The sequence below is a fragment of the Periplaneta americana genome, chromosome 17 (assembly GCF_040183065.1).
Source record: "Periplaneta americana isolate PAMFEO1 chromosome 17, P.americana_PAMFEO1_priV1, whole genome shotgun sequence".
In the NCBI taxonomy this organism is placed as follows: domain Eukaryota; kingdom Metazoa; phylum Arthropoda; class Insecta; order Blattodea; family Blattidae; genus Periplaneta; species Periplaneta americana.
Window position 1 is genome coordinate 136,429,523 of NC_091133.1, and position 26,283 is coordinate 136,455,805.

The 26,283-nt window shown below is 38.6% G+C and overlaps 1 protein-coding gene and 1 non-coding gene across 7 annotated transcripts in view; both read right to left on the reverse strand.

Moving 5' to 3' along the window:
- LOC138692977 (discoidin domain-containing receptor 2-like) overlaps positions 1-26,283 on the reverse strand; it is a 1,165,919-nt gene that overhangs the window by 709,569 nt on the left and 430,067 nt on the right. The window lies entirely within an intron of this gene.
- On the reverse strand, positions 22,576-22,648 carry TRNAN-AUU (transfer RNA asparagine (anticodon AUU)). The gene has a single exon. It is a non-coding gene; the product is annotated as a tRNA-Asn (tRNA).

A 26,283-nucleotide genomic window follows, 5' to 3' on the forward strand; every position in this document is an offset into this window, starting at 1 on the left:
GGGAAAAAATTTGGGTGTGTATGGACGAAATGTGGCTGAAGTTGGGATAGACAAAATGGAAGGAAATAGTTCGGGGTCAACATTTCCTTATCAATTGGGACGACCTAATGAAAAACTGAATTCTTGACGGGATAACTTCTTTATAAATCTGTCTGCGGGTAGGGGTGGCGTGACGAAATTCGGTAGGGTTTGAAGCGTTCGGACAGCGGGAACTTCACTATGGATTTCGTTTATTTAGGTATCAACGTGTGGGGCATATCCTCCACTACGTGGCGAGGTGTCGGGTGGGAGAGGTTTCGTGTACTGGTTCAAAAGGCGCGCGGATAGCTGGAGCACAATTTCGAGTGTACAGTCAACTTCGAGGGGGCGCTGTGTTGTCCCATTTAGATGCAATAAACGGTGCTCGTTTGCTAAGCAAACCTATCTTCTCGGACAAATAGTGATATTTAACCAGAAGTTTCGGTGGTGGTATTGTGAACGTGTAATAAATTTTAGTGGAAAATTAACGTAATATCACGTTACAATTGACCAAAGTTGAAACGATGAAGCGGAACAAGAAACTTTCCCGGTGAGACTGAAAGCGGTATGGCATACTTGCGCCCCGCGGTCAATTGGGAGGCCTAGGCATGGCATAATTGCGCCCCGAAGAAATCAGGTAGCAGATGGGACATGGCATAATTGCGCCCCGAAGAAATCAGGTAGCAGATGGGACATGGCATAATTGCGCCCCGAAGAAATCAGGTAGCAGATGGGACATGGCATAATTGCGCCCCGAAGAAATCAGGTAGCAGGGTGGACATGGCATAGTTGCGCCCCGATGAGCATAGTACAAACGAAAGTGATTGTCATAAAATAAATTAATTACTTAAAAATATTACAGTGATAGCTGCATTGAAATCAGGTAGGCCTAGCATATGATCAATTTTGCTACCTAAAATAACACTTTTTTATTGATCGCACACAATAAATGAACTGCATTTTTTGTTTCTACATCGATATCTTAACCCTACGGTACAGGGTTTCGAAAATTGAAACTTAGAACCATTATCAATTATTAACTCTTCACCATTTTCACTAAACTTAACATTCATTTTAAATTAACCTCACTATACGCCACAGACGGTGTGAAAATCACTAATAAAATGTCAAGACTGCTAGGTCCCATATTCCAACGGCTCACTCATTTGAATATGTCAGTTAATAAAGTACTGCCAACTTCATGGTGTTCATTTTAACGGTAGGCTATTGATAATCACTGCATAAACAGTAGAAAAACAGTTAATAAAGTACTGCCAACTTCATGGTGTTCATTTTAACGGTAGGCTATCGATAATCACTGCATAAACAGTAGAAAAACAGTGAATAAAATACTGCCAACTTCATGGTGTTCATTTTAACGTTATCGATAATGAATATAAATCGAATAAGAAATCAATAAGGTTGGTTGATTACGAGGCTCGAGTTTCCGTAGTGTCTTTTCTCTACCTATTTCATCGGGGCGCAACTATGCCATGACCTTTTCTCTACCTAAAGGGAACGGGGCGCAACTATGCCATGTCTTTTTCTCTACCTGATGGGAACGGGGCGCAACTACGCCCACAAAACAGGGACCCTTTTTTATATGCTGCATTTTATCTGACCGTGTGGCGCAACTACGCCCTGCCCACTGAAAGGACCAGACAGTGCAGGGGACGCCAGAAAACCGCTCAGCCGGGTACGAGCGCTGCCGGCCCTCATACTGCTCACGTCGCCACCCGTATGTCCAAATGGCGTGATCAACAGAGAAGATCAAAAAAGGTGTCGCCCACTACTGTAACACTAATAACAATATAACAAACGTGCATTTTGAGGAGGTAGCTATTGGCACACCAAAAAGCCCTAGGCCGTGTAAGCGACACACCATACACTTTTTCTTAACGATTGTGAAGTATCTCATGCTCTTTGGGTTATTACAGATGATTTTTTTTATTTTATTTGGTTATTTAACGACGCTGTATCAACTACGAGGTTATTTAGCGTCGATGAGATTGATAGCGAAATGGTATTTGGCGAGATGAGGCCGAGGATTCGCCATAATTACCTGGCATTCACCTTACGGTTGGGAAAAACCTCGGAAAAACCCAATCAGGTAATCAGCCAAAGTGGGAATCGAACCCGCGCCCGAGCGCAACTTCAGACCGATAGGCAAACGCCTTAACCGACTGAGCCACGCCGGTGGCTGGTTACAGATGAATATCATTGGACAATGACATTACAAATTACTCTTGATGTACATCGATAATCCACTATGTATGTTTGAAGCGGCTACTTCTTCGCAAGCCCGTGAATACAACGTGTCCACCACAAGCTGTACATAGAATTGCGGATCAGATCCTTCAAGTTGTTACCAAGAAGATTCATAGCCTACTCGTATTTCACGTTTGTCACTTCTGTTGAGGAACCACCACTGCTACAAAGTATATAATAATAATAACAATAATAATAATAATAATAATAATAATTTATATTCGTACAATATACAGTATAAATGTAGCTACTTCTTTTGCTTTTGTAAGAACTAAGATTATTAGGTAGGCTAATTCTGGAAAGTTATCGTGTGCACATCAAACATTTCTGTTTTAGCCCTACTGGCAGGCTGCATTATTTCGTTTGCCAATTAATCTCATGTAAAGGTATTCAAGAACGAAACCGTCAGGCCTTCTTTTAAATAAATCATTATGTTCTGTTTCTTTATAGAAATTCTATAACAATTATATTTCTAGCGCAATAATTAAGAATAGATCCCTATTAGAAACAACAACAACCAAATTTCTTGGCTTAAAAATCGATAATGTGTTAAATTGGAAAAATCATATTAAAGAAATTACCCCCAAACTAAATTCAGCATGTTTTGCTATTAGATCTATGCAAAAGATAGTAAATATCAATACCTTAAAAAACAATATACTTTGCATACTTTCACTCGGTAATGAGTTTTGGAATAATATTCTGGGGAAATTCCACAGATAGTAACAGTATATTTCTATTACAAAAAAGAGTAATTAGAATAATAGTAGGTGCTAAATCTAGGGAATCATATAGGACTATTTTCAAAAAAACTACACATAATGCCCAGGCTTGTCAGTATATCTTTTCATTAATAATCTTCCTCGTATGTAATCGTGAAAACTTTGTAACTAATTCAACAGTTCATAGCATAAATACACGTCAAAAAATGACTTTCATAGTCCATCGGCAAGTCTATCGTGCTATTAAAAAGGAGTGCGTTATATGGCAGTAAAAATCTTTAATAGCCTCCCTATCGATATAAAAAATGAAACTCAAAACATAAAATTATTTAGATCCAAATTGAAGAAGTACCTAATTTCTCACGCCTTCTATTCTGTAGGTGAATTCATGACATTCAATAACACTTCATGAAATTGATAGTAAAAGTTTGTGTTGTACTAGTAGACTATATTGTAAATCTCTTCTGTATATATTTCATCTAGACTGTGACTATAAATTAAGACTTTATAATAGTATTAAGCTTTTTTACTTGTTCCATATTCTAGCTGTAAACAATGTATGAATACCATGGAATGTTAATAAATACAATACAATATGAAGTGCATAATTTTCGGACAAATTGACGTGCAGGTACAGAATATCAACAAAATCCTCGAACAGTTGAGCAGCACATAGATCCCATATCGGGATTATTAAAACGTGCATTCGGGTCAGACAGCGCAAGCAGTTCTCGAGGAGGATTAATAGCACAGACAGCTTTGAAAACTTTAAACTCTTATTACCGAATAAATGGAGCAGTGACGAAACCTTTACAAAGCGGAAGCTCAGAAATTAAATTACAAGTGTTAATATCCCTAATGCTCCGTGGTGAAGAAAAGTCTGGGGACCAACGTCTGTGTAAATATGTATCAAGTCATGAGGCTTCAAAGCTGTGGACGATTTTATTCAGCGAGCATACTTCTATCTTTGTCAGCCTCGCGGGATATGAAGCATCAAGCCGGCTACTGTGACTGTGTCCACATGAAAGGGCTCAATCAAAACACCAGAGACCCGTGACGCAATAAGCGTGTACGTTCCAGACGAACGCATTGCAATCAATCCCAGCTCGCCGCCCCGTGCAGATAGGCACGGGCATTCTATACTTAGTTGATCTGTTCACGACACACTAAATGGGTTAACTTGGCCCGGCAGTGCGGCAGGTACCTCACAGAGCATCAAATCATGTAAAAGGGCCTAACCACCATATTCATTGCTAATTCATAAACGGAAAAAACGCATCGAGTTAAAAGCTTTAACGTTAAAAGCCAATAGAGAGTGCGTCTATACAGGCAGCGAGGAAGCAAAAAAGAGACGAATCTGGTTTGCATGGTTTTACAGCATACAATGCTATTCTCTACATTCCATCCTCCTCCTCCTCCTCCTCCTCCTCCTCCTCCTCATCATCATCATCATCATCATCACAATCAGCAGCATCTATATTAAGATGAAGTGAGGAGAAAGACTAGAAGAAAGCGATCAGTGGCGTTCTCCGTAACATTTTTTTAATGTGTGGTAGGTTGTACGTCGCCCATCCGTTGTACATTTTCTGGTCCATAGAATTTGCAGGTTTTTTAGTTTGTTTCTGTCTGCTGGTCTGCTGGGGTAGCCATATCAAACGGTGTGAATGTACTGCAAGATCTTTTAATAAAAGTAGACAGAAAATACACAAAGCAAATAAACCATAATTTAAAACTGAGGCTAATGTGAAGACGTCCTGCATTTTCTCATCGTATGGTCCACTCGTCAGTTTATTACAGCAACCCATATTATGATTCATTAGAGTGGAATAACTCTTCTCAGTTCTCAGCCAGGTGAGTTGGATAGTTGCTCCCAAGCTTCCGATGGCTAGCTCTGCCACCTTCCCTGAAGAAAGCCTCAAGTCATACAGCGATTCATTACTATATAATTATGCGTTTCGTTTTCACAAATAACGATTCATTATGCCTTATTTTTATATAATTATAATGCTCTGTAATATTAGAATGCGAATACTCTAAATACCTAATATATTACCCCTCCTGAGCACGAGTCTTATTCATTCAGGAGTGGGCTAGTTTAGCTTTCATTGTATTAACTTGTATTCATTTCAAACTTATTAGTAGACTTCGTTGAATTGCCACACGCAGCATGCTATCAGGTTGCTGATGTACGGTAGTATAGAGGAGGTGAGCGGCCGCCCGGTCTCGTAATATAAGCAGTTAATGTTAAGAGATGTGACCGGTCCAAATAGATAGAGCAGCTACAGCTAATGTATACCTATGTAAGCACTTCTTTTTGCATTACTGTGGTTGGAATAGTCGAAGCTTAACATATGTTCAGTGCAGACAAGAATTCAATCAAACATACTACAATGAGAGTGTTGCTGTTCCAAACAATTGCCCCTGCAATACCCTTACCCCCGCAGCCAGTCTTGACCCGTTGGGGAACGTGGTTGGATGCTGTTAATTATTATGCAGAACATTACGGCAAAATAATGGAGGCAATTGATGCATTGGATAGCACAGACAGTTCCGCTGTTGTAGCTGTAAAATCATTGCCTTCTGAACAGCTATTGGCAGATATTCTGTTCATTGATTCTAATTTTAAAATCCTGTTAGAATCGTCTAAACTACAACTCTCAGAAGCCCTTAATATAATGGATAAAGTATCACAAACCGTTATCCAAAATAATAATTCACTAATTTCAGAAAAAGTGAAATGTAAGTTGAGAAATATTATTGCTAATATTCTGCCTATTCACAACTTCGTATTATAAATTATGTACTATCAGGTCACGACAAGACATCTGAAGTTGGTGTACTAAAAAGTAGTGACTTTCCGTTCTTCAAATATGTATTACGTATTACATCGTGTGATGTTCAACGTACATTTTCCCAAAATAAAAACTGTTTAAGTGACCATCGGAGGAGGTTACTTTGCAGTCGCTCAAAGTATAGTAAATCTTCACTGCAATGCACATATTCAAGGATGATGTATCTTACATTAAATTTTAAGAGTTAATATATCTCACTGTAAAATAATTGTGTATTTACACGTTTAGACATTTCCTACTTCAATGATCATTATATTTCTTGAATGCAGGATACAGGTTTTATTGTAACTGCAGTATACTGCTCAGTGTTTACATGGGAGGCATACTCTATTCTTTGCACGTCCCCTTCTCATACAGTCTATACCTCGTGCGCAGTAAACCTTGCGATTCTCGTGGCAATTCCACGAAGTCTACTTATTAGCAATAAAATAAATAAGTAAAAAATTTCAGTTATCAATTTCTCATATGCCGTACCTGTACACTTAAATATTGGACACTAAATGTTATTACGATACGCAACTCCATCCAGTCGCTTTCCTCGTACTAACGAAAATGAAAACTAATTGCGTTGGTACAGTATGAGTTCAACACACATTTTTCACAACGTTTCTGAAGATTATTGAATATGTTGATGAACAAAGTTTGCTGTGAGGATACAAAAATGACGTTATCTTCTCGCGTATATTCCATATTTTCCTAAGAACCTTATTCTCGAACATCCTTAAGTCCTGTTCCTCTCTCAAAGTGAGAGTCCAAGTTTCACAACCATAAAGAACAAACGGTAATATGACTGTTTTATAAATTCTAACTTTCAGCTTTTTGAGAGCAGACTGGATGACGAAAGTTTCGCAACCGAATAAAGGCAGGCATTTCCCACATTTATTCTGTGTTTAATTTCCTCCCGAGTGTTATTTATATGTGTTACTGTGGGTCCAAGATATATGAATTTGTTCACCTTTGTCAAAGGATGAATTTCTGATTTTTATATTTCCATATCGTACTATGTTCTGATCACGAGACATAATCATATACTCTATCTTTTCTTGATTTCCTTCCAAACTCATCTCCTTACTTGCTTTCAAGTAAAATTCCCGTGTTTTCCCTAATCGTTTGTGGATTTTCTCCTAACATATTCACGTCATCCGCATAGACAAGCATGTGCATCTCCTTGCTTTAACCCGCAGTGAATTGGAAAAGTGTCAGAGAGGAACTGGCTTTATACGGACCATGCTGTATGTTTCACTGAGACACATTTTAATTAATCGAAGAATTTGTAAGTGAATCCTTCAATATTTAGTTCGTCTCTTATGTTATCGTTAAGATCTTAATCTACATCCTTTCACGGGTCTTAGGAACCTCATCTCGGCCGCCTTTTTTTTTTACAGGTCTCGTTGATTAACTCCCCATGTTTCACTTTCATAGAGTACAGTTGGTATAGCCATAACATTATAAAATTTCACTTGGGTTTCTTTTCTTGTTTGTTTTTTTTTTTTTTTAACTTCTCCGTATAGTTCCGTATTTTATTTTGATATTTACCTTCTTTACTTCTTTTCTATAGGCTATCCATCTCTTTATCATACTATATTAATGCAGGAAGACAGTTGAAAGCTGAGACTTGTTCCAAGACTTCATCTTCAATTATTATGATTTTACTTCTAACAGGGTATTTGCGTCTAAACGCCATTATTTTAGTTTTTCTCATATTTTTATATTGTAATATTCAATATGTGTGCGTGCGTGTGTCTGTGTAGATTGTAAGGATTGAAATTAACGTGAAATTGAGCAAGACGGTGTGATTGAAGAGAAAACTTCATCCAAAGAAAAACGGAGGAGTGGCTGCAGAAAGCAGGGCCAACACGGTTTTGTCATCAGTTGCAATTCCGAGTGGAGAGGATGGTGATACTTGCGCTAGTTTCTGCGGTCAACATTACCACCAGGAGAATCAACACACGGCCTTCAGCAATCAGGCTCTGCGGAAATTCAACTTGCATGTAGGAGTGGCCCCTGCGCTCAGTGGCGCCAACTGGCAGGAAACGGTTGAAGTCATTTACCTTCCAATCGAATTAAACCCCCTCCCTTCTATCTTACGCAAACAAAACATGAGCTCGCGGAGAAGGGCTACAGGGTGATGAGGGTGGGTTGATTGAATTTATTGGTGTCGCATATGCTCCATGTCTAGCAGAAATCACCAGTCAGAAGGGGCATGAGCGGAGCAGCAAACATCCGGTAGCAAAACAGTACCACAGATATTTTGTCCTCCACTACCAAGCTGATGGAAGGATACTTCACGGCTTCATGTCTAAGAAGCGAGTACACACACATGAAATGTCCAGTGCTCCGGATTAGACAAAAAGCGGACAAAACATTTATTCCCAACTTTATAAAATGAAGTTGAAAATGGTTTTGTGTTGAAGTCAATCTGTCACGCAGACAACATTTAGCTATACAGTACCGGTCGCTATATAATTAAGTTGATTTAAAATAATTAAGGTGATATGTAATTAATTAAGATGATATGTAATTAAGTTGGTATGTAATTAATTAAGGTGATATGTAATTATTTAAATTCGTAATAGTTGGGTGAAATAGAAGTACTTATAAGTTAGATTTACTTTTGCTTATCGTAGGCGTTATTATAGATTAGTTTTTAATTATAGTCCTAGGTTTATTGCATCTACTACTTATACATTTACCAGTGGCGGCTCCTACATATTTCTTAAGAGGAGGAAAGAAGTTAACAGCACGAAATGACACCTTCTTCAATGAAACGTGTTACAAATTAGCCTACATGCATACATGTAAGACCAGGTAGTGTTGGGGTTGGCCTTCCCTTCTGTATAGCAATAATCTGTTCTTGTAAACTGAGTTTCCTAAATTGTCCAAAATATATTATGTTTTCACTTCCATTCATTGTTGAATAATTGCGCAAATTAACAATTACAAGGAAATTCACAACCTCGTAGCATTTTTCGAGCACACTACAGCATCACAAGTGTTGGAAGAAACTAGCTACTAACTCGTAACCGGAACCGTTTTACGGAAATGGAAATGGGAATGGGAAATAATCTGAGGAAAGCGAGAACACTGCATCCACCCCGTGGTCTGTGTTGCCACATGTACATTTTACAAGTTCCGTATCACATGATTTTGAAAAATGTCAGTTCTTGTAAAGTCATACTATCATTATTGTTCAAAGCTGCCGGTGGCCGATTAATTTTTTATGTGAAAAATGATGTAGTTTGGAGTACCTACTTTCAGTTTCAAATATATTTGTACAAAACTGACAACTTGGCTGTTGCCCAGTCTAGTAAACAATGAATAGAAGTGAATTTCAGGGGTCAACTACGTAGAACTACTTCCTCTTTGTTTTACATAAACCCGACTTCAACTTTCAAATATCCACGTAGTTTCAAACCATGAATAGTAGCCTATATAAAGTGCAATGAATAATATTTTTGATTTGCAATTTTAAAAAAAGTTTATATGGTGTCTTTCATAACTTTGCGTTAAAACTGTTTTTGTTGTGCCTCCTCCTAGATGTGTGTTAGTCTGGTTGAATGCAACATCGTTAGGTGGCAGCGGTAGCGAGCTTGCTGCAAGATCAGTCGGTTTCTATTTCCCGCCCATGACTGATTCAGAGGAGGATCTCCTCCCTCTCCGTTCATTTACTTGCTTTAAAACTCTGCTTCTTTCTCTGGCCACTAGTGCGCTGTTGTCTGTGTGTGTTAACTGCAGTAGAGGAGGAATGGAGTGCCTTTCCTCAACACAGACAATCTCGCATCTTTCTCACAGTTTTCTAGCAGCACATGAGCGCGCGTCGTTTAAAACTCGATCAACCGAGTTTTTCTTATAGCTGTGAACTTAAAAATTATCGAATCTTCCTCGAATTTCAAGGTATATATTTAATTTTGTATTTACTTTCAAAAGAAGAAAATGTGAGGAGGACGTTCCTCCCTTCCCTCCCCCGAGGAACCGCCACTGAGATTCACGTTTATTTTATTTTATTTCATTTAGGTTTATTTTATTTTATTTCATGTAATTATAATTATTGTAATTATATATCACTGCCACAGGGTGTATACCCAATTATAGTGTTAATAAATACATACATAATTGAATCAGTCATTGTTAAAGGCACTAAGTCATTTCTTTACGCATTGTGATAATGGAATAAAACTATTATTATTGGTATCACTTGTGAGGTTCAGACCTGTCTTCGGGTAGTTGACTAAACAATAACAATGGAATTGACAACGAGTCGTTATGAACCTTTTATGAAAATTATGGAGAAAAAAAAGTGCAGTGCAACTGGCGAAAAATTATTTCACTGTAATTATTTGATAAATAAATTTGATTTCTCCATAGGTTGAAAAACTATAACATTATCTACAACAACTTGAAAGTCAATATTTCCTACCCTATGAGCGTTAGTGAAATTCGTGTAAACGAGTACCTACTGTGTTTCTGAAAAGACATCAAACTGGGTAAGAAAGGAAATAGTTTCACATTCGTACTGTCTAGAAACACGTCAAGCACATTCAGTAGAGTTGTCTTTATATTATGTTTTATTTAACGACGCTCGCAACTGTCGAGGTTATATCAGCGTCGCCGGTATGCCGGAACTTTGACCCTCAGGAGTTATTTTATATGCCAGTAAATTTGACATGAGCCTGTCGCATTTAAGCACGCTTAAATGCCATCGACCTGGACCGGGATCGAACTCGCAATCTTGGGCATAGAAGGCCAGCACTCTATCGACTGCGCCACTCAGACCGATTCCAGTAATGTTGAAATACGTGGTCGCCTAACAAGAAAAGTTTGAAGAATTGACTGAAAGTAGTAAATGCAGAAAAACAAAACAATTGAGGGAAAATGTATAATAACTAGAAATTAACTCTTCCAGCGAGAATGAGTTTGCGGGATGAAGTTGACGAGGCAGCGGCGAGATTGACAGAAATTACAACCACGGCGCCTTCTAGAGCGAAAAAATTCCTGAATCTTGAAACTTGGGAAAGAAACGTCCCTTGAAAAGTCTCTACAAGAAGCCGTGTCTTTCCAAGAATTTATCGAAGAGGCTGTATTAAAAAAATGCTAGAAGTTAGAGCCACGATTTACAAAGTTTTATCACATTGTGTTTGACGCTAACCCTGAAGACATAGCCTATTGGTAACTGAATGTTAGTGAGAAGTTCAGATTTACTTCATTATACGAGACCTTGCGGCATATATCGGAAACTGATGGAAATCAGGTTAATTGCATTCTCTATTGCAAAGCGGGGTTCCGATTGACTCATACTATCATTGATGATACTTTATTTATGTCATCCCTGGAACCTCTACAATTTATAGATGATTTTATTTTATTGGGTTATTTTACGACGCTATATCAACATCTAGGTTTTTAGCGTCTAAATGAAATGAAGGGAGGTGATAATGCCGGTGAAATGGGTCCGGGTTCCAGCACCGAAAGTTAACCAGCATTTGCTCGTATTGGGTTGAGGGAAAACCTCGAAAAAAAACCTCAACCAGGTAACTTGCCCCGACCGAGATTCCAACCCGGGCCACCTGGTTTCGCCGCCAGACGCGCTGACCGTTACTCCACAGATGTGGACTTTGTGGATGAATATTCTGGAGAATTTGTATGGAAAAATCCCCGCATCGTCGTCTTCTCGTTTCTGTAGACAAATTCTTATTGTAATTTGGAATATATACAGGTTAGATATAAATGTAATAGTTATATACAATAAAAGCGATTTAATACAGTTATATGAACACTTTTTAATGATTGAATAAAATTAATAAAATCGGTTAAAAACCATTAATTTTATTCAATCATTAAAAAGTGTTCATATAACTGTATTAAATCACTTTTATTGTATATAACTATCCTACTCATGAACACTGTTGCATCTGACCTAACTTATGTAATTTAATAAATGTAATAATTAGAAACTTCTAGATTTCATACACAAGTTATCAAACCTTATAAAGGGGTAACTAATGAAATTTTGTATATAGAGTTAATTGTATTTATAGCGTTATGCAACAAAAATCAGAAGTATGACTAAATCTACACTTTGACGCTTATTAACTGGACTCATAATTCTCATCCCCTGAGGGAGGGTGGTTCAAAATTTACACACGTTTGCTACATGTTATTATGAGACAGCGGATTTGCGGTCCCGATACTTAAAGTTAGGCTACGAGGTCACTGAGCGCTTTGCTCCGCTCCCTTCGAATGCCAAGAGACGCAACGTCTTGTTGCTGCGCAGGCTGTCTGGTTATTAGTCGGCGTACCATATAGCAAGTGAACATGATCACTAGAAGAGGATTATTAATCATTTATTAAGCGATTTCGGCCAGTGCAATGGTAAAACTCTGTAGCATAGCGTTTGGAAATATGAAGGATTTCTTAAAGGAACGCTTCGAGTAAATTGATTGGCGGACGTCATGTTTCACTAACGTCGGTACCGCATTTAGTTTAATTTCTCCTGCACCTGTGACTATTGTGCTATTAAAATATATATTCTGTGTTAAAATAATCTTTTTTATTAATATTTAGGCTATTCCTTAGAGGCTACATGTGTGAGCCTTTATATTTCTTTTAATCTATAAAAAAATAGTTCGTGGATATTTAAGCGGTAGTTTCAAGTACGTCATTCTACTGGTTGTTCATTTCAAAGTGTGTCATGACGTCACTGTTGTGAGTCAGCGATTTGAAGCGAGTTTCAGCTTTTATGTCAGAGAAGTTGCCTATTAATCAAGGCGTTCAATCTGAACTTGAGAACGTGTACGGTATAACTTCAACGTCGTAGCAACAGATGGCGATCTGTAAAGTCTGTGTGCTACCATAACCTCTTTCGAACTGTGTTTTGCGTGGGCAAGTCGTACGCAGGGTATTTGTTATCATCGGTTGCGTACGGCAACATTCCACAACACAAATCAAATGCTCCGTGTCCATGTTGACCGTCGAAGTTAATGTCAACAAATACGTAAGTAATCGTCTTAACCCTCTCCCCATATCCCGACAGTAAGAAAAAAAACTCACCTCAGTACGTGTTTCAAAACAGTTCACATTCCTGCCACTACAGGCGTTACCGCACGTATCGGTACGTACTCTTCAGAATGAACGCCGTACTTGCTAGGAAACTTCTCTGGCACATACGTAATACGCCTCTGTGGAAGTGTAGGAAGATTGAATTCTCTAGGCTCAACGACTACCACATGACGGCATACAGCGAGCCATGACACATTTTGAATTGAACACGCAGTATATATGGATTAGAAATTAATAACAATTCTAAACAAAAATGTTAATACTAAATGCTTCTTTTTAAACAATGTATCACACTAAAATGTAATAAAATGTGAAACAAAATTACAAAATGTTACTTACTTACTTACAAATGGCCTTTAAGGAACCCGAAGGTTCATTGCCGCCCTCACATAAGCCCGCCATTGGTCCCTATCCTGTGCAAGATTAATCCAGTCTCTATCATCATATCCCACCTCCCTCAAATCCATTTTAATATTATCCTCCCATCTACGTCTCGGCCTCCCCAAAGGTCTTTTTCCCTTCGGTCTCCCAACTAACACTCTATATGCATTTCTGGATTCGCCCATACGTGCTACATGCCCTGCCCATCTCAAACGTCTGGATTTAATGTTCCTAATTATGTCAGGTGAATAATACAATGCGTGCAGTTCTGCGTAGTGTAACTTTCTCCATTCTCCTGTAACTTCATCCCGCTTAGCCCCAAATATTTTCCTAAGTACCTTATTCTCAAACACCCTTAACCTATGTTCCTCTCTCAGAGTGAGAGTCCAAGTTTCACAACCATACCGAACAACCGGTAATATAAATGTGAGAAATAAAATTCGATAATAGAAATAAAATTATCTCGTCTACAACAACCAATGAATCGTGGCTGATGATGATCACGTGGCATCGCTTCATATTAATTTAGGAGGTAGCAGACAGTCTGATACGAAACTCAAGAGTTATCTTTTTCACTGGACTTAAATATTATATGAATTTGTTTATGTAACAAATGGAGATCTAGAGCAATTAGTGCATACCATTTTCATAATCATTAGCAACTACTATGTAGTATGTGGGTCGTCAAAGGTATGTTATTTGGAGCGAGAGGTTCCCTTTCACAGTCTACCTACCAACTATTAGTGAAATGAAAATTCCAAATCTTTCAAATACAAAACATCTTATTACAAATTCTTAGGGACTCTTTACATATCATTCAATATCATCTATAGTTTCAAGAAAGGTAATTTTATCAATAGCCTATGACATTTTGGCATCGAGCGCATCCCAAATCCAAAATTTAGCATTTTTTTAATTAATCAATTTAAAAAACGTAACTGTTCAGTATTCTGGATTCTTGTGGTCACCCTCACTGGAGGGCTGATGATTTAATCAAATGTTTCTCTCTACATTTAATTCAAACTTCTGCATAATGTCAGATGCGCAAATATTGTATAGGCTATTCCACAAATATCAATCTATTGCACAACAAACAAGCAGTTACTTGGCTCGCTATTTTCTACGAAAGTGCCGGTACCGGTATGTTCCACTCGTATTTTATTGAATATGAAGATGGCCTTGACATTTCTGACATCTAGTGACTGTAACTGTGTAAGATCTTGTCCATCCCCTTCAAATGTCAATAGTAGTCAAGAAGCATGGGTTGCGCATGGTACCCAAGTCCAAAAACTTTGAGTTCGAGATACATAGCCTGTTTCAGATGGTTCATGACGCAGTACATAAAAAATTTTCACTCCGCTGGAAATCACTGTCATATTATGAAAAACTGCGTTCCTTCAAGAAACGGAGTGAAATAGTGGACATTATAGACAGCACTACGGGTTCTAACTAACAGCAGAGGTTTGGGTAGTTTATACAGCCGGGTAGTTGGGTAGAGAAGTCAAAAAGTAAACGTTACACCAGTGCAGTGGTTCCAATTATAGAAAAACCGAGCCCGATATGAGAGGAAAATACTAATATTTGCAGTGCGGAATTAGTCCTTCATTACGACGAGTTCTTATTTAATTAGAGCAGACTTCTCCACGTAATGAAGAATGGGCTCAAATATTAATCCAGTAATGCACATCTATCCCAGCAAATGAATCCTTTTGCAGCTATCGGTGCGGATTGTTAACGACGAACCAGATGACGTCGTGTTACGCTGTGTGTGGAATGCGTGCAAGAATGAAAGAACTCCATCACACTAGGAAAGGATAGGCGAGTGTGTGGTTACAGCGTCAGCTGTCGTCAGTTCTTCGGGAACCCGACTGCATCCCTGGCAGATGCTTATAATAATATTTAATAACGCTGTATCAACTAGTGTCTACAGAATCGAATAGAGCAAGTATTCGCCTTACAGTTGGGACAAGTCAACCAAGCAATCGGCCTAGCGGGCTTCGAACCCACGCTCCATCGCCATACAAGCTACTACTTTAATGTGAAATTAGCTTCAATGGACTAAATGAACAAGCCAGTGCTTTCAGTAACCGCTCGAGATAGAAGAGAGCTGTGACGTCACCGATTAGTGGAGAACATGATTAATATACAGGGACATCATTTTATTTTTACTTCAATTTTTATTGTACCTGAGTTTTTGAATGTACTTCACTCCCACCCCTTCTACTAGTAAACTTCCAACCGTTCACGACACAGAGCTGAGGGCGCGTAAGCAGTACTGAGTGAGTACAGTACGTTCCAGAAATATGTTCGCGTTTTTCAGTGACGAAAGAGCTTTCAATATTGAATCATATTTTCGCACAGGTACTGTCGTCCGTTTGCCTACGTCGCATCCCGGTTTACCCCCACCTGCTTCTGTTCGCTCCTCTGTAAAGTCTCGTAGCTGGGTTATCTTAGCTCTTTTCTGAAAACATTAATGTCTGTTAGGAATTGGACGTCTACCTAATATTACACAAGTGTTTAAAATAACTTAAATAAAAGGGCCTCGTTAAGTAATTAACTGTCACGTGATCCCCCCTCCCCTTTCTACGACCCTGCGACAAAACCACTTGAACGGACAGTAGATAGCATTTCTGAGTAATTTTATCTTTTCGGATCGGGCAGAAGTGAAGATTGAATTTACAATACGTAAGGTACTCTATTATAGAGTAGGTACAGAATTATTTCAACATGAGTTACTCGTACGAAGGACGAAACTGGTAATTGGAATTAGGTACAATAGTCTATAGTGTGATAATATGCACAAAAGAACTGAAGCCTGTATCGAAATGAATGGCCACCATTTTCAAAAATGTGTTTAAATATCCATATTATGATAATTTTCACTTTAACTTCATCCTCTATATTGTACGCTAATGTGCTGCAACAGTACAATATACAATGCATAATAATACGTCCGAATGGATAGCTCAATTCGCGAGTAAAAACACTAAGTGTTAATACAATACTGTATTTTGATTAAACAAAAACCTAATAAAAATTATCAAACTCAAAATTGCGATATTTCCTAGTTTACATAAATGGATGAACTACTTTTCTTCCCTCCTATACCTACTCCAGTCGTGGAAGGGGTAGCAAACGGTGTTTCCTGTTTCAATCGTTAATAGAAAGGTTTAGCCAGATTAATATTAAAAATGTTAGTAAAAATAAAATAAAAAGTACGGCGGCATGAAGAATGGACACTTCTCATCTTGCAAGAATCAAGAGAAATGCGCTCTGGCGAGCACTAGTCTGAACAACGCGGGCGCGTGCCATGCTAGAAATGAAGGGTTCAAATCCGAGTACAACTGTTTAACAAGATAAGAGACTTCAAACTGAGAAGAAATTACTATTGGTAAGAATGAGCACTTCCTTCGGAGACGCAACGCACTCTTAAGACTAAGCTTGCATTATCATTAGCAGCCGGCTGATTCCGGTCCCTAGGCTATCCAACGGCAAGACCTCGCGTCCCTTGGCGCAGCAATGCAACTGACGCACACCTGCTAATGTTCCATATCTGGACGAAAGTCCGTTGATTATTATTATTATTACTACTCTTGCATTACAACCGCAGAAGTTCAACGTTCTTAAACTATATTAATAATTCTTCAGGAATTCAAGACATCAACGAGGTGTCGTGTCTTACATCTCCACATGTGTTTCTACTCAGTGGAGAAACTTGTAAGCTGTGCTCTGTAGTTTAACAAGACCCTCTTATTTGATATTCAATGCATACTCTGCCAGCATATTTCGGGCTTTCTCACTCTGCACACCATACGCGACTCCTTTTTGCATGGACTTCAGCATGAAGCTAGACATCTAAAGAGGAAGCTACACAGTGTTCAGCTTACTCTACATCAGGGCCGGGCACTAAGAGCGGATTCTATTCTCTCACGGGGAGCTATATGACTTCTCTTCAACCCCTCTCTTCCCCGCCGAACACCGCGCAGCGTTGAAGCCGTAACGGGTGAATATTAAGCGTTCCCGTTTAGAGTCTGGATTCGCTCCCGGTGCCCAGCCTTGCTCTACATGAGATCAGTCAGGTTCTAGAGAGAATTCCACACACTATGCAACTTCCTCTACATCAAGTCACTCATGTTCTAAAGAGGAAGCCGCATACTGTCCAACTTCTTTCTACATGAAGCCACACACTATGCAACTTCCTCTACATCAAGTCACTCATGTTCTAAAGAGGAAGCCGCATACTGTCCAACTTCTTTCTAAATGAAGCCACACACTATGCAACTTCCTCTACATCAAGTCACTCATGTTCTAAAGAGGAAGCCGCATACTGTCCAACTTCTTTCTACATGAAGCCACACACTATGCAACTTCCTCTACATCAAGTCACTCATGTTCTAAAGAGGAAGCCGCATACTGTCAACTTCTTTCTACATGAAGCCACACACTATGCAACTTCCTCTACATCAAGTCACTCATGTTCTAAAGAGGAAGCCGCATACTGTCCAACTTCTTTCTAAATGAAGCCACACACTATGCAACCTCCTCTACATCAAGTCACTCATGTTCTAAAGAGGAAGCCACATACTGTCCAACTTCTTTCTACATGAAGCCACACACTATGCAACTTCCTCTACATCAAGTCACTCATATTCTAAAGAGGAAGCCGCATACTGTCCAACTTCTTTCTACATGAAGCCACACACTATGCAACTTCCTCTACATCAAGTCACTCATGTTCTAAAGAGGAAGCCACACACTGTCCAACTTCTTTCTACATGAAGCCACACACTATGCAACTTCCTCTACATCAAGTCACTCATGTTCTAAAGAGGAAGCCGCATACTGTCCAACTTCTTTCTACATGAAGCCACACACTATGCAACTTCCTCTACATCAAGTCACTCATGTTCTAAAGAGGAAGCCGCATACTGTCCAACTTCTTTCTCCATGAAGCCACACACTATGCAACTTCCTCTACATCAAGTCACTCATGTTCTAAAGAGGAAGCCGCATACTGTCCAACTTCTTTCTACATGAAGCCACACACTATGCAACTTCCTCTACATCAAGTCACTCATGTTCTAAAGAGGAAGCCGCATACTGTCCAACTTCTTTCTACATGAAGCCACACACTATGCAACTTCCTCTACATCAAGTCACTCATGTTCTAAAGAGGAAGCCGCATACTGTCCAACTTCTTTCTGGTCCAGTACACGCCGCTATTCAAAACTAGGTAACTACGCAATCCATGTCAAAAATTCGAAAGTGATCTTTGGATAGCAGATATCAAGAAGATGGCCAAGACGGATTTCTAATACATAAGTGATCCTCATCACTTTCTTCTGAATCATTGCCAGAACCAGATCCTTTCAGAGATACGGAATATTTACAGAGGAAATGGATCTTTTACAACAAGAGAATAGCTAAGCTAAAAGGTACATAAGCATATTTTTTCTTATTATTTCCTTTATTAGGCTCCGTAAATCAACTACCTGTGAGTTGGAATGAAGCTACCTGACTCAAAGTATATGTGACGTCACAAAGCACGTACAGGTACGTTCGTATACAAAATAGTTACGTTTGTTCTATCCTTTCGCTCTAGCAAATTTAAGTCGGGACACAGTCATAGTGAGTAGGCCTATTGTTATCAGTTATTAGTCTTATTATTTAAATAACTACGTCTTTGTGGCTGAATGTAGGATCATTACGAAGGTAAAATATTTTAGGTAAGACGCTCAAGCGTGTTGTTGCAGGACTAGTTGAGCAGTATTGAACTGATATTTTCACTCTTAATATAGACAACATTACATATAAATTGTGTAAAATAAACATGCGTGTGTGGCTAATGCCTACTCACTTTTCGTGATTCGGGTTCCGCATATTGCGGATAGATGGCAGGACTATGACCCATTTTCAAATTGCACACCACATCGGCGGGCCACGTTATGCATGATATGTATCTATGAAGAGATGAAGAGTTATATCGTGTACTAGGATGAGTGTATGTTAAGTGTTCGCGTAAGTGTAGTGTAGGGAATGGGTAAGGATGATGATGAAGGAAGAAGAGGACACCCGGTGCCGGCACGTAGCCTACTCCTGTCGAATAGCACCAAGGGAGCCGCCAGGCTTAACGTCCCCATCCGACGGACGAATCACTATCACATATGCCTTCCCTTCATATGCACTGCGGAGAGATTTGGGATTTAACCCAGGCATATTGGTGATTGGCACAATTTAGTGACTGGAAGTTTTGCACCGTCATCTCTCCCAGTCCCGAGGTATAAATTTTACAAGAAAAATGTCTGACCCCGTCGGGATTCGACCCGGTAAAATAAACATAAAAGTGACAAAAACAGTGCACTGAACGTCATTGCAATATCAAGAGGCACAGAAAATTTGTCGAACGTAATCCAAACAACGAGCTTCATCAAAATCTGAAAATTATAAAGATATTAACTCGACGTTCAGCATGGATTTGTGTACCACGATGATCTGTGCCAACATCCCATTTACTAAATTAAATAATCGACATTTTATGGAATTTCTAGAAAAGCACAGACAAATAGGCTAGTGGGTTTTCAGTGGTGAATGACATACCTTCGCAATAGTTTGATAATAAACGAAGAAATGTCACACAATAGAAATATCTTGTATTATTTTCATGCACCAATGACGTCATGTGATGCTGAGAGAAGTTTATCGCGATATAAAATCGTTTTAAGTGGTATCTGCAAACAGTTCAAGTTCCGTGATCTCCATTTCCGTCGTGATCGTTGAGTTCTGTGCGCCATCAATGCCGTGAAGTTTTATGTTAGACTGACAAGTATGTGAATTGAGAGTGAAGTACTGTAAGTTAATATTGATATCCGAGACAGAACGAAGGCCGTCCAGGCTGAATCCCTCATCGGACTAAGAGGGAAGCGCTCTGTGCAGAAGCAGCTTCCTTATTAATAACGAGCATCTATTCCTGTCCACACGACCTGGTCTCAATTATATCAAGAATTCCTCGGAGCGCTCTGTCACAAGAACATTCCTGCAGGAGGTTTGTTAAAATTAATAATTCTAGCACTAATCACACAGGCTAGACTACCTGATAATTAGAAGTGCCCTGTACCAACTGCCTGATTTATGGTTGTAAATAGTGTCCACGTGTGCTGCGGATGTAGGCAGGTGTGGCCCGGTCACACGTGTCTCGCAATACAGGAATTTGAAGACTACAAGTTAGACATTTCAACCGTGCTGCTCGTCCACTCGGAGAGCGGCATGACGTCATTACAGAACTGTAAGTCGCAATCATTATAAAAAAAGCTCATGAACATTAATAACATAAAACTGCAAAAGCAATTAGGTTATATCTTTTTTTGGTTAAAAAAATTAGAATGGATAGAATAAATGAAATAGATGTGAACGAAAGTAATTAAGAAATATATAAATAAATAGTGAAATAATTGTAGTGTTTATGTATATGTATGTGTATGTGTATATTGTTCTTTCTCTTTCTTGTTATAGATGTAAAATTATGCATGGAAGAAAGTAACAAGTGTCGATGTATGGAGAAATACGAGGAAAGTCAACATCCCTTAATAATAAACAAATACACGGAAAATAAAATACCGGAGAAGATTGCAAAATTAAAAAATAGAAGGAAGGAAGCATTAAGGGGAAGTACAGTTACTGAGCCGACTAATAAATTCAATTTTGGAAGGCACGATTTTTCTAGATTCACAGATAATAACATATTTGACTTAGTTAGAAATTATTTGGCTATCTTTTTTATTTCTAAATTTAATAGTTTTGAAGGTACGTCAAAAGAATATTATGAAATAAAATTAAGGAATGAAGGCTTACCAACGAGAGAGAGCTTGTATGAACTGTATAAATATTTTTGTAAGGAAAGAGGTATGGAAGAAACTAGAATTAGAGATGATTTGGATACGCTAGCTGCACATTGCAGAGTGAAGAGGGAAGTACATCTTAGGAAGGTAAACCAATACTGATGGTACCAATATTCTAGAATGACTTGAGTCTTGCACAATAACTGAAAGCTAGTGCAAGTAAAACAAATTATGTAAATAGGTAAAATGTAGAAATTGTATTTAAATAATAATATATCTTTGTGTAAAATTGTTGTATGTAATGTGTCTGTGATCTATTATATATAATAAACCATTCAAGTCGCAATCATACCAAACATGTTTCAACAGCGAACTTCCGAGGATCACTATAATAATTTTATCATCATGATGCTGTTGACATCAAATGGTAGTAATAATGAACAAGGTGTGCATAGCAGTTAAATTTCACATTTTCTTTATACAAACGAAAACGAAACCAAATCAAGATCCGACCCATAAGACATTGTTCAGAATAATATTGTGAACACGTTCCTCAGTAAAATATTGATGTCCACACCTGTGGAGTAACGGTCAGCGCGTCTGGCCGCGAAACCAGGTGGCCCGGGTTCGAATCCCGGTCGGGGAAAGTTACCTGGTTGAGATTTTTTCCGAGATTTTCCCTCAACCCAATACAAGCAAATGCTGGGTAACTTTCGGTGCTGGACCCCGGACTCATTTCACCGGCATTATCACCTTCATTTCATTCAGACGCTAAATAACCTAGATGTTGATACAGCGTCGTAAAATAACCAAATAGAATAAAAATATTGATATAGGCCTATTACAATTTGACAGAAGTTCATGAAAACACAGCAAACTTACCAACTTCATCGAAGACAATTTTCAATGATACTGATTTGTAATAAGTCCTACAGCCAGCCTGTCTGTTTCTTTGGCCAAAGAGGATACAATTCACTTGCTGAATTCCCTTCAACCAAAATACTGTTCCATAATTAAAATTCGTCTCTTGCTTACACTAAAATTTGGATCACTTTGTATACTATAACATGGTTCCAGTAGATAGTCCCTTCCTGCTCCAAATGTCGGGTTGTACGTGAGATAACACTTCAGAGCATGTCGTCTACCATTGGGACAAGTCAGTGTGGCTATGACTGTGTATGCACTTCCCATTGGCAGGAATGGTTTAAAAACTTTCGCTCCATTTCTGGTGTCTAACTGTAATTACGTAAGATGGTTTGGTTTCGTTATTTGAACTTCCGATTAACTTCATCCCTGTGGTGTAATGATGCCAGTCAGCTGCTAAAAAGCAGAGATCGAAGTATTTTACAGCTTCAATGTCGATCTTGAGATGGGCAAGGCATATAGCACGTATTGGCGAATCCAGAACTTCATATAGAGTGAATAATTTCGAGGGAAAAATTGTTCCGGGACCGGGTATCGAACCCGGGTCCTTTGGTTAAATGTACCAACGCTCTACCAACTGAGCTACCCAGGAACTCTACTAGACACCGATCCAATTTTTCCCTTTGTATCCACAGATCTCAAAGTGGGCTGACAACCGTCAAGCAACCAACATTGAGAGCACACAAACTGTGTGTGACTTGAATTTTGGTTTTCTGTTAACGAACAGTGACGTATATTATGCAAATCGAGCTTTCAGGTATAACTCCCTGTAAAGTTAATTTCAATAATTTCGAGGGAAAAGTTGTTCCGGGGCCGGGTATCTGGTAGAGATCCTGGGTAACTCTATTATCTATTTATCTATCTGTTATCTATTTATTTATATATTTATTTATCTACATATTTATTTACCTAATTTTGTGACTTTATTTATTTGTTTCTTTATTTCTTTACTTATTTGTTTATTTACTTAAATATCCATCCATCCCTCTACCTACCTGTTTATCAATCTACTTATTTATTTACCTATCTATTTATTTATCTATTTACCTATCTATTTATTTTTCTGTTCCTTAATTTTTGAGGTTACAAGTACAAGATATCGAGAGTGAACTTTAATAACATTTTGATTCAGCAGCAATACTAACAGATAGCTGGCATTAACTGTTCTCTTCAAATCAGAGAGGCCTACAGCAGGACTTGCAGACTCATTGACCGCTCGGTGCTTCTGTAGCACGGAAAATAGTTCCGACTGTTGCGTGAAGCTCACTGCGCATGCGCTGTCCTTGTTCACGTGTCCCCGTCCTATTAATTTACACATCTATAGAATATGTTGCAGCAAATTATTGTGTAGTTGTAGATTATATAGCATAGTAGGCCAGTTTAGTAGGCTAGCTATTCTGCATGGCTGTGAAACTTGGACTCTCACTTTGAGAGAGGAACAGAGATTGAGGGTTTTTGAGAATAAGGTTCTTAGGAAAATATTTGGGGCTAAGAGGGATGAAGTTACAGGAGAATGGAGAAAGTTACACAACACAGAACTGCACGCATTGTATTCTTCACCTGACATAATGAGGAACATTAAATCCAGACGTTTGAGATGGGCAGGGCATGTAGCACGTATGGGCGAATCCAGAAATGCATATAGAGTGTTAGTTGGGAGGCCAGAGGGGAAAAGACGTAGATGGGAAGATAATATTAAAATGGATTTGAGGGAGGTGGGATATGATGATAGAGAGTGGATTAATCTTGCTCAGGATAGAGACCAATGGCGGGCTTATGTGAGGGCGGCAATGAACCTCCGGGTTCCTTAAAAGCCAGTAAGTAAGTAAGAAGGCTAGTTATACCTAATCGAAGAAAAGTACGACGAAAAATAAAAATTGAAATGGTCTCGGAGCCCAAGAACTTCCCTGTGGGTCGTATTCTCAAATGTGACGTCGTATATCTACCACGTGACGTTATTACCTCAGAGCATTCGAACCATATTTGCGTTTTAATGTCTCGTAAAGAATTTCATACGGTAAATGAAGATAATTCCAATATGATTGTTCTTGTTTACGCTGCAACTTTGAATGCAGCCCATTTGATTGCTGCTCGGCTCTGTCCACGTGACCCGAGAGATCTAAATATAAGAATTGTATGCCATCGAGCGTAACATTTAATTAAGGCTGGGCTCGGAAAAATTAGACAAAGAGAGAGAGAGGAAAGGGAGAGATAATGAAAGTGCTCCATGAGGGAAAGAGGTTGAATCTTCATTCAGATCACGTGATCTGAAGAATTAAATTCAATTAGGAAGTGTAATGGAGTGTTTGACTTAATCACGGAAGCTCGCGTCATATCAGACACCAAAACACTGGAGTGCATGCACTGGCCTAGCGAATTATTTTATAATTCAAGAATTTGTAAGGCGGGAGCAAAACCAATTGAGAAGGAAAACGTTTGGCATATTTCACATACTGTGAACATCCAGACTGTGAGCACAGAAGAAAAGTAATTTAAAAATGTAATTCCTGTAGAAATGAAGAAGATTGTTCTCAATCTCTCCACGCGAGTTTCATGTACAGTTGTCAAAAGAAAAAGTGGCTGCTTTCTAGAAGCTAAGTTCCCTTCGGGTATCTTCGCTACAATTCGGAGACAGACGATGTTACATGTTGTTGGGCCATGTGGCCTGATATAATTGAAGTCACTATTATAGAATAGTGGTAGTGTAAAGGGCTGGTATTCATCAGTTCGTGCGTTCAAACTCAACCTAGCGCTTCTTGTCTTTTTTTTTTTTTTGTTTCTAAAAGAGGGAGAATATATAATTGCTCCTGTCTCTTATATGACTGTTGTTTTAGAATTAACATCAGGTTCATGTATGCATTATGGCATGACTTTATCATTATTTATTATGGCATTATGGCTGCAAATTGAAGGGAAGAAAGATTTTATTCTCAACAAAACAAACTTACTGGCGTCTGCTTTAGAAAATTCAAACAATTAAAAGTTAAAAAAAAAAAACAAAAATCCACGATTGAATATTTAGTCCATCTCCCTCCCATCTCGATCACATCTTGCATTCGAGTGGGCATGGAATCAATTAGTCTCTTCAAATAGCGACAATTCTGTCACGGCATCCCAGGCATCCTGGACGAGCTTCCACAAATCATCAGGACGTCTTGGAGAGGGATTGGGCCAATTTTTCCGCAACGATATTTTACTTGTGCTCCCGAGCTCAGTTGGTAGAACGTCGGAATTTATATGTCACCGTCTCTCGTTGAAATCCCCGTCACGCCTTTTCATTTTATTGTGTTACAGGATAGTACAATGTAATTATAATCTGAGAAGAAAGAAACTAACACTAGTCTTATGTAGCTGTATTGTTCCAAACCTAACATTACATTTATATGATTTTAAAGAACGGTAACAGAATATAAATGATAACTTGAATATCATTTATATCGCTAACGAACGATAACAAAATAAAATGATAACTTGAACAAGGCTCGAACTCACAACCTTCGAATTGCTAAGCCAATACTCTACCTCCCTCTACGAGACACAGATATCAAATGACTCCTGCTTAAACACAATAGTTCCGAAACTGCTTGAAGTGCATGCATCGTGCAACATCATCTTGACACGAAGTGCACTTAGAATATATACGAGTGCGGCCACTTTTTTTTGACAGCTGTACATATTAACAAGAGATACTCCTAGGCGTAGATAGAAGTATTTGACCCTTCGGTGCAAAGGATATCTCCTAGGGTAAAGGAAAATGTTTTGATCCAGACTCTCTTAAAATTCAATTTCTTCAGAACCGAATTGCAACCTACATGATTTTTGCTTGAGGATGTCATCGGAACCATGTTAGAGACAATAGAAACAATCCTCGACTCCGCAACACTGTAGGTAATTATTGTGATCTGCAATGTCTCTTGAAGGATACAGCGTGCTGTATTTTGAAGAGTGAAAACGTGAAAGCGAGAAAGCATGAAAGCGTATAACTTCACACGAAGAAAGGAAGACATCTGCCTGTCAAGCCAAGTAACCATTCAGATCCAGATTTCAACACAATATAAGAATTTAATTTAACAAACTGACATGAAAACGGCAAAGATTTGGAAACTAACATTAATACATTAATACATATGTATATACAAACAGGATGTCTGATGAGGAATGTGAAATACTTCAGGATAATGTAGTTTAGGTTAACCTACATCGATTAAATCTGATCTACCTATGACC